The sequence below is a fragment of the Solanum lycopersicum genome, chromosome 7 (assembly GCF_036512215.1).
Source record: "Solanum lycopersicum chromosome 7, SLM_r2.1".
Taxonomy (NCBI): Eukaryota; Viridiplantae; Streptophyta; class Magnoliopsida; order Solanales; family Solanaceae; genus Solanum; species Solanum lycopersicum.
This window is the reverse complement of record NC_090806.1, coordinates 44535270-44542599: the sequence shown is the minus strand read 5'-3', so window position 1 is coordinate 44542599 and position 7330 is coordinate 44535270. Positions and strand designations below refer to the sequence as shown.

Below are 7330 nucleotides of genomic sequence, written 5' to 3'. Positions count from 1 at the left end.
GGACAAACACTCAAATCTATTCATATTGGCTCAGTACTCTGGTGCCTGACCTACATTGACAAGACACAACTTTACAATTGTACACCATTATGTATCAGACGGAGTTAACTCTGCGAGGGACTTGGTCCCTGCATTTGTGTGCCGCTGAAACAGACAAACCCGTCAACTCTTCTTATTGGTGCAGTAAATTACACTATTTACCTACCACCTGACCTTGAAAACTTTAAAAATCTACCCCACGATGAATATGAACGAGATCATCTGCCAGGTACCGGATGTATTTGTGAGGATCATTCAAACACCTAGAGTATAAAATTTTTCCCTTTTATTATAAAGACACACAAATATTCCTCATTCACTTCCCATTTCATCAGTCCCGATATCAGAGAACCCTTTCCTGGATCTGGTCTTTAGTTTGATTCTGCATTTGTGAGGTTTCCTTGATCTAGTACCTGGTTAGATTCATCATTTGTGAGGATCATCAAATTACCTAGAATTTAACAATCCCCCCCCCCCCCTTGATGATGAAACGCAAATGTTCCTATCATTGAGTTTATTCATTAAGTTGCCTTGTTGTTAGTCGCAATGACAAGTATTTGGTCCCTTGTTAGATCCATAAGTTTGTTAAATCATCAAAACTAAATATCAAATCCAAACTAACATTTTCTCTCTTTTTGATGATAACAAGCTTATTCACCAGTTCCCTTATCAACAAGAACTCTTGGGGTAACTGGAGTTTCCTCATCCCTGAATTTTATCAAATCCTGAAAACATCAAAATAATATTTTTTTCCTTTTTGATGATGACAACCAGTTCCCCCCATCAACAAGAACTCTTAAGGTAACTGGAGTTTCATCACGAAGTTTGTCAAATCATCAATACATCAAAATAGCAAAAACAGAGGGAATATTAATATGATAAAATTGCCGCATGGTTTTGATATGTTGTAGTGTTAGGTGAACATTCCATCAACCATTTAACAGTATACCTATCATCTCGCCATCTGCCAAATAAGAAGACAGTAGCCCATAAGAAAACCCACAAATACAGTGAGGAAGAATATGCAGTTTAAGAATAGCAGTTGACTGCACCTTGCAATTTTGTCTGCTCTATAACTTATTTAGCAATATTCTCTACCTAAAGGCCGGTTGCGTGCAAATTTTAATGCCCAACTAATTCAGGACTATAATTAAATCACTTATTTATGACATTTCCTCCCACAACATGCAAGAGAGATAACAAAAACCAGAATGTGTATATATCTTTCATATAATCAACAAAAAAAGAGAAAAGATTATGTATTTCTTCTATATCTGTTTATTATATATGGATCTTGTTTGCAGAATGTGTGACTATACCAATTAGGAGTCAATGTGGTTGTTTTTTGGTCCTGACTAAAGGAAACAACCTAAATTTATAATTAAAATTGAACTAAAATTTTGCTCTAAGGTGAGGAGAATCAGGATGAACATTTTGTTTGAGTTAGCAAAGATTGTTTTCCAACAATATATAACACTCTCCCAATAGTACAATATTTAAGCATAAGGTAACAATCTGAGCCTACTCAAGAATTAATATGCCTCAACGAGTAAAGTATTTAAACATAAGGTAGCAACCTGAGCCTACGATTGAGTGATTTTCTCATGCTGATTCACTTGGCTAATGAAAGGGTAATATTGAGGAAAGAGAAGTATATTTCGAAAATCATACGCTAAAATAAGACTAGGTTCATATTATTTCAAAGTTGAGTTATGACTTGAATTACTGTTGTGTATCTAACAGCAGGTATCTATAGCTTTTAAATCCACGTGTCAAGATAATTTTGTGCAACGACAGAAGCATTTGACATTCATGTAGTTTGAAAGTGCCATAGCAGTTAGCATGATGCAATTTATAAGAATAAGGAACTATTATTCATCCTAGACTTGGGAGACTGAAGTGAAAGATGCTATATAGTCTCTTGAGTACAGAAACAAAGCTATGTGACTGTTTCTGCTGTATTGAGAGCTGTCGTTCCTATACAAAAGTGCATCATTGGGCAACCTGTGTAACAATTCCACAAAAAGATTAGAAACAAAACGAAATGTTAAACAAACCAACAACGGAGAATTGAGAAACAGCGCTTACACATTTGTCAATGCATTGCCAATAAACAAAATACTGTCCATGCAATGCTTGCTCCCTGATCAATTAGAGACACAAAGAGTGAAAACTACTACAAATTTTTAAGACGTGCAAAATTTCATAAATAATTAAGTTGGTTGCTAATATTGAGGCAGAGGGAGTAGATGATTAGTTTTGTTTTACTGTAGCTTTTCAATTTTAAAGGTTAAAATGTTATATTTAATTGTATTTATCTTCACAAAAATAAATGTATTCATAGTTATGTGTCGTCTTAAGATCATTTGAAATATTTTGCCTTCTTTATATATTTTACTCAAAAAAATTTTTTTAGAATATCGTTCCAATATTTCATTGATTTCTTTGTATAATAATCAAAGGTTGAGGTTTAAAATTTGTCATATTGGTTTTAAGGAAAGAATTTTTAAATTAATCAAAAATATCATACAATGACACGAAATAAAGTTCAATTGTTATATCATTTCTTCTTTAGTATAGTATAAATAAAAAAAAGGAAACTTCACGTATAAACACTTTAAAATAATTAATTATTCTTCGTAGCTATAGTTTGATAATTACAATTTGTAGCTATATGTTATTTGGAGGCGAGAGGGGGAAAAGAGTGGAGAAAGATGAATTTTATATGTATATTGGTTAGATAATTATATATTATGCATATGTGATTGTATATATGACAAGAAAGATTGGGAGAGAGAGGAGAGAGGTGAGCACTATTGGGAGAGGGAGGAGAGAGGCAAGCGAGATAGGGAAGAGAGTGGGAAAGAGGTAAATTGTATATGTATATAATTGTATGTAACTGTATATTGTACATATACATTTGTATAAATGACAAGCGAGACTAGGAGATGGAGGAGAGAGGTGAGTGAGTTTGAGAGATGGATGAGAGAGGCCAGCGAGAGAGGGAAAAGAGTGGGAGAGAGGTCAATTGTATATATATATATTGGCTAAAAAATTATATATTATACATTTTTATTTGTATATCATGGCGAGTTATACATATACAAAAATGACTAATTATACAAACTCGAGGTTACCCTCATAATTAATGTATAATGTTAGTCGCAAGTAGTAATTATAGCAAACTATAGCTATTATATGTTATTAAATAGTATATGTTTACTTATGCACGTAATTTTTCCTAAAAAAATCATGTAGTGACACAATGAAAATTAAGTTGTTCAGCATTTTTAGCTTTATTATAATATATAATTCTAGAAGTAATTTAATTTTCATATATTTTAATGAATGAAAATTTTCAATAAAATTCTTAAAAATTAGATTGTATAATTACAAAAATATCCAAATGAAAAATACTTGAATATCAACCTATAGATTATTGTTTGCCTACACATAATTTCCTTAATTTAATATAGTACATTTCACTGAAAGACTAAAAATGCTTAACAAAATTAATTACTAAAAATAAAAAATATATACACAGATAAAAGAAAAAAATAGCCATAAATATATGACACTCACATTTAAACTAATAAAATATCTAAAAGAATCATCATTCGATATTAAATTCAATTCAGACAAAAAAGAAGAAGAAATAGAATTTCAAGCATATGAGTTTCCTTATTTCATGTCTTCATTCATGTTATTTAAGTATGATTATTGGAGTTGTTAGAATAGTTATATTTTGTATAACTTAAATATTTTTTCATTGCTCCATACACATTAAGATATAAGCATCAATGAAACACATATATCATGTCCGTTAACCTTTTCTATAAATTATCAAATAGATTGAACATATTATTTTCTTTTTAGTACTACTTTACGCATATAAGAATCTTGAAAACTTAAAAAACTTAATAACTTGATTAAAAAAATTGACTACCATAATACATAAACCTACTCATCAAATGAAAATCAAAGATTATTTTATTTACTTTCTCCGTCTCATTTTATTTGATAACATTTGACTAGATACTTGGTTTAAGAAATAAATGAAGAATTTGAAATGTTTATCAAATTGCCCTTCAAAAGTAGACTTAATTTTCTCTCTCCTCATAAATGTATTAGAATGTTATTTTTAAAAGGCAAAATGCTTATATTTGTATTAGTTTGTATTCTTAATCCTTCTACTTATCTATTTATCATCTGGACCCTCAAACTCAATAAATTTTTTTTATCAAACCCCTTTGACCATTAATCACGCTTATGTTGCTTTAAGATGGCTAAGTTGGCGAAAGTGTGTGATTTCACACCCCTTAAGCCGAGTGAAGAACTTTTTTAGGTTTAAAAAAAATTAAACATATAAAAAAATAAAAAATTTAAAATTATAAAAAAATTTAAAAAATCATTACTTTTTCCCCATTACCCCTTCTTTTTGGCCATTTTCATGGCCAAACTTTTTTTATCCTTCTCCGCCATTTACAAATATCTATGTAGCAGATCTATTTAGCAAATATTGGCAATTGATTTACAGTGGAGGGAGAAAGCATACCATTGCTCGTCGGAGACCATTGAATCACAGTGGCTTGAGAGAGAAGTGGGACTAGTGGTGAACGCCACCATTGTTTCACACTATAGTGTGAGAGAGATGCGACACTGACTACTACAGAGGAGAAAGAGGTGGGTTAGAGTGCGGCCATGGCGATGAAGAGTTTTTTCAGTCAGATCTGATGGTGTGGTGGCTTAAGTTGTTGTTTGGAAAGCAAAATAGTAAAGGTGTGCGATAGAGACCAACATGAATGAAGGAAAAAGTATATGTGATTCGCCGACATTATAATTTCCACTGGATAACGTTGTATGTTCCAGACGATCCAACATTAGTCAGTGTCCGACTACATTTGATTGCGATTGAACTGGCACTTTCAATATTGGTTGGGAATGGAACAACAAATGAAGGGTAGTTCAAATGTGTGACATTGTATATTCTGCTTGAATCACATGTGAAGTCTCTTCTAGCTATGTTAACTGAATCTTCAAAGGTAATAATCAGCGTTTATGTCGTAATTAAGGCCTGCTTTATGTAATAAAACAGTGAAGATAGAGATAATGAGATGTTTGGAGTTTCATTTTAGAAAATGTCAAAAAGAAATTAAAATGATATTATTTTACATTTTATTAAATAATTTTTAAAAAATAGTTATGAAATAATAATGATATGGCATTAATATATTGACGTGGATATGACATGTCAATTATATAAAAGAGGTAAAGCTACACACATAGTTGGAGCGGCTTAAAAGTCTCATCTTAATTGAGTTTAAGGGTCCAGATGATAAAAACATAAGTTGAAGGATTCAGAATACAAACTGATACAAGTTCAAGGATTCACCAGACCATTTTGCCTTTTTAAAATTAAGTGGAACTAGTGTTGGCAATTTAAGCCCATCACTGACCCGCCCAAATAGCCCATCAAATATGGGTGGAAAGAGTTATTTTAAATATGGGTAATATTCGGGATTAAACCCATATTTTACCCATTAAAATATGAGTATTTTATGGGTAAACTATATGTCAAATTTAGGTATTGCAAGTTTTCTCCAAATTTTAAAAAAATCTTCTGTTACCAAATTTTAAAAGCGATTTTTAAAACATTTATATATGAATCCCTATAAATAATTCAACTCTCGACCTCCACCATACGCTTCCCAAAAAAATTAAAATTTAATTTTACAAAAATATTTTGAACTTCAAAATTTTATTTTTTTACCCCTGCCCTCGACCCTCCCCCACCACCCTCACACTAATCCCCTCACCTCCCACCCAAAAATAAAATTAAAAAGTTTATTATTAAAAATGTTTTCAACTTTGAAATTTCATTTTTCATCCCTACCATCGTCCCCCCGTCACCCCCACCTCTAACCCCATCAAAAAAAATAAGTTTGTTTAAAAAATATTTTCAACTTCAAATATTTATTTTTTCAATGTACACTGGACACCCCCCAAGCAATCGTTCCCCATCCCTCCCTACCCCCCCTCGACCCCCCTTGATATACCGTGGTTTCACGGTATTTTTAATAATTTTTTCTTTAGTTTAGTGTGTGTCCAAAAGTCTTTTTGTATTATTTTTTATGTAAGTTTCTCTTTATTTGCAGGATATCTGTCTAAAGATGAACGCGGAAGTTTTTGAGCAAAAAAAGCAGAAAGTTACCACCTACAGAGCTTGTGATGGTCCGTCGTGCCTGTGACGGTACGAAGGTGGCATCGTAGTAAAGCTGCTGATGGAAGATGGGGAAGTCTGATCAAGTGTGGGGTTACGAGGGGCATGACGACCCGTCGTAGCCATAACGGTCCGTCCTGCTGGTTCGTCGTGATGATCAAAGAAGTAGTACCAATACCCAAATTCCAAGAGTTTATGTGTTATAGAATGGAGACCCTCGATAGACCGTTGCACTTGGAACGGTCCGTCATACCTGTAGTTGACGGTAATGAAGAGATCGGCATAAGAATTTGCAAAGTATGGGACAACGGAGTCCATGAGGGCCCGTCAAAATCATGACGTCCCGTGGCGAGGTCCGTCAACCCATCCGCGTTTTGATAGATTTCCAGCAATTAGAGTCCTTCTTTTAATAGCTTTGTTTTTTAAATAGTAGTAAAAACCTTGTTTTTTGGGTTAGACTCTTATATGGTTAAACTCTCATATAGTTAGATTCTTGGTGATTAGACACTTTTATGTTAGATTCTTTATTATGAGATTATTTTAATTATTAGACTTTGGATTGCTACACTATTCTCTGGAGTTTATCATTGGTGATTTTGTTGATTAATCAAGTAAATTTCTGGATTTTATTCTTTCTCATTGAAGTAAGTGCATAAATTATTATATCATATATATGAATATTGTGATTATGACCATAGGTAACTAACTCCATAACTAGGGTTGTGGGAACCATGGGTGAATAATAAGATAGAATTTAACTAAAATAATAATTCAAGAATAGTGTCTTGCATGTATTGATGATTTTTTCGCTTAGAAGTCTTTTTAACGGATGACCAACGTAGAACTCGCCTTAATGCTACTTACCGGACCAAGGAGGTAGATAATAGGAAAAGAATTATGAACATAGATTTAGTGTATACTATCTAATAGGCTAGTATTGATTCGTACGAGTTAATAACTTAGTTAAATATCGAATACAATGCTTAATATGAGGTAATGGTAAGGGTTAGTACATAGCAATACACGTAGCTGAACCAAGGTGCAGAGTGAAATATTCTAGATGCAGGACCT

General features: G+C 32.5%; 2 long non-coding RNA genes across 2 annotated transcripts; one reads left to right on the top strand and one right to left on the bottom strand.

The window, feature by feature from the left end:
• Positions 1-1820: 1820 nt before the first annotated feature.
• Positions 1821-5154, bottom strand: LOC101264504 (uncharacterized). Its single transcript, XR_739088.4, has 3 exons — positions 4595-5154; positions 2128-2182; positions 1821-2043 (listed from the first exon to the last, which is right to left on the bottom strand). It is a non-coding gene; the product is annotated as an uncharacterized lncRNA (long non-coding RNA).
• Positions 4943-6886, top strand: LOC138337209 (uncharacterized). The gene is made up of 2 exons (XR_011210684.1): positions 4943-5081; positions 6195-6886. It is a non-coding gene; the product is annotated as an uncharacterized lncRNA (long non-coding RNA).
• Positions 6887-7330: the final 444 nt, after the last annotated feature.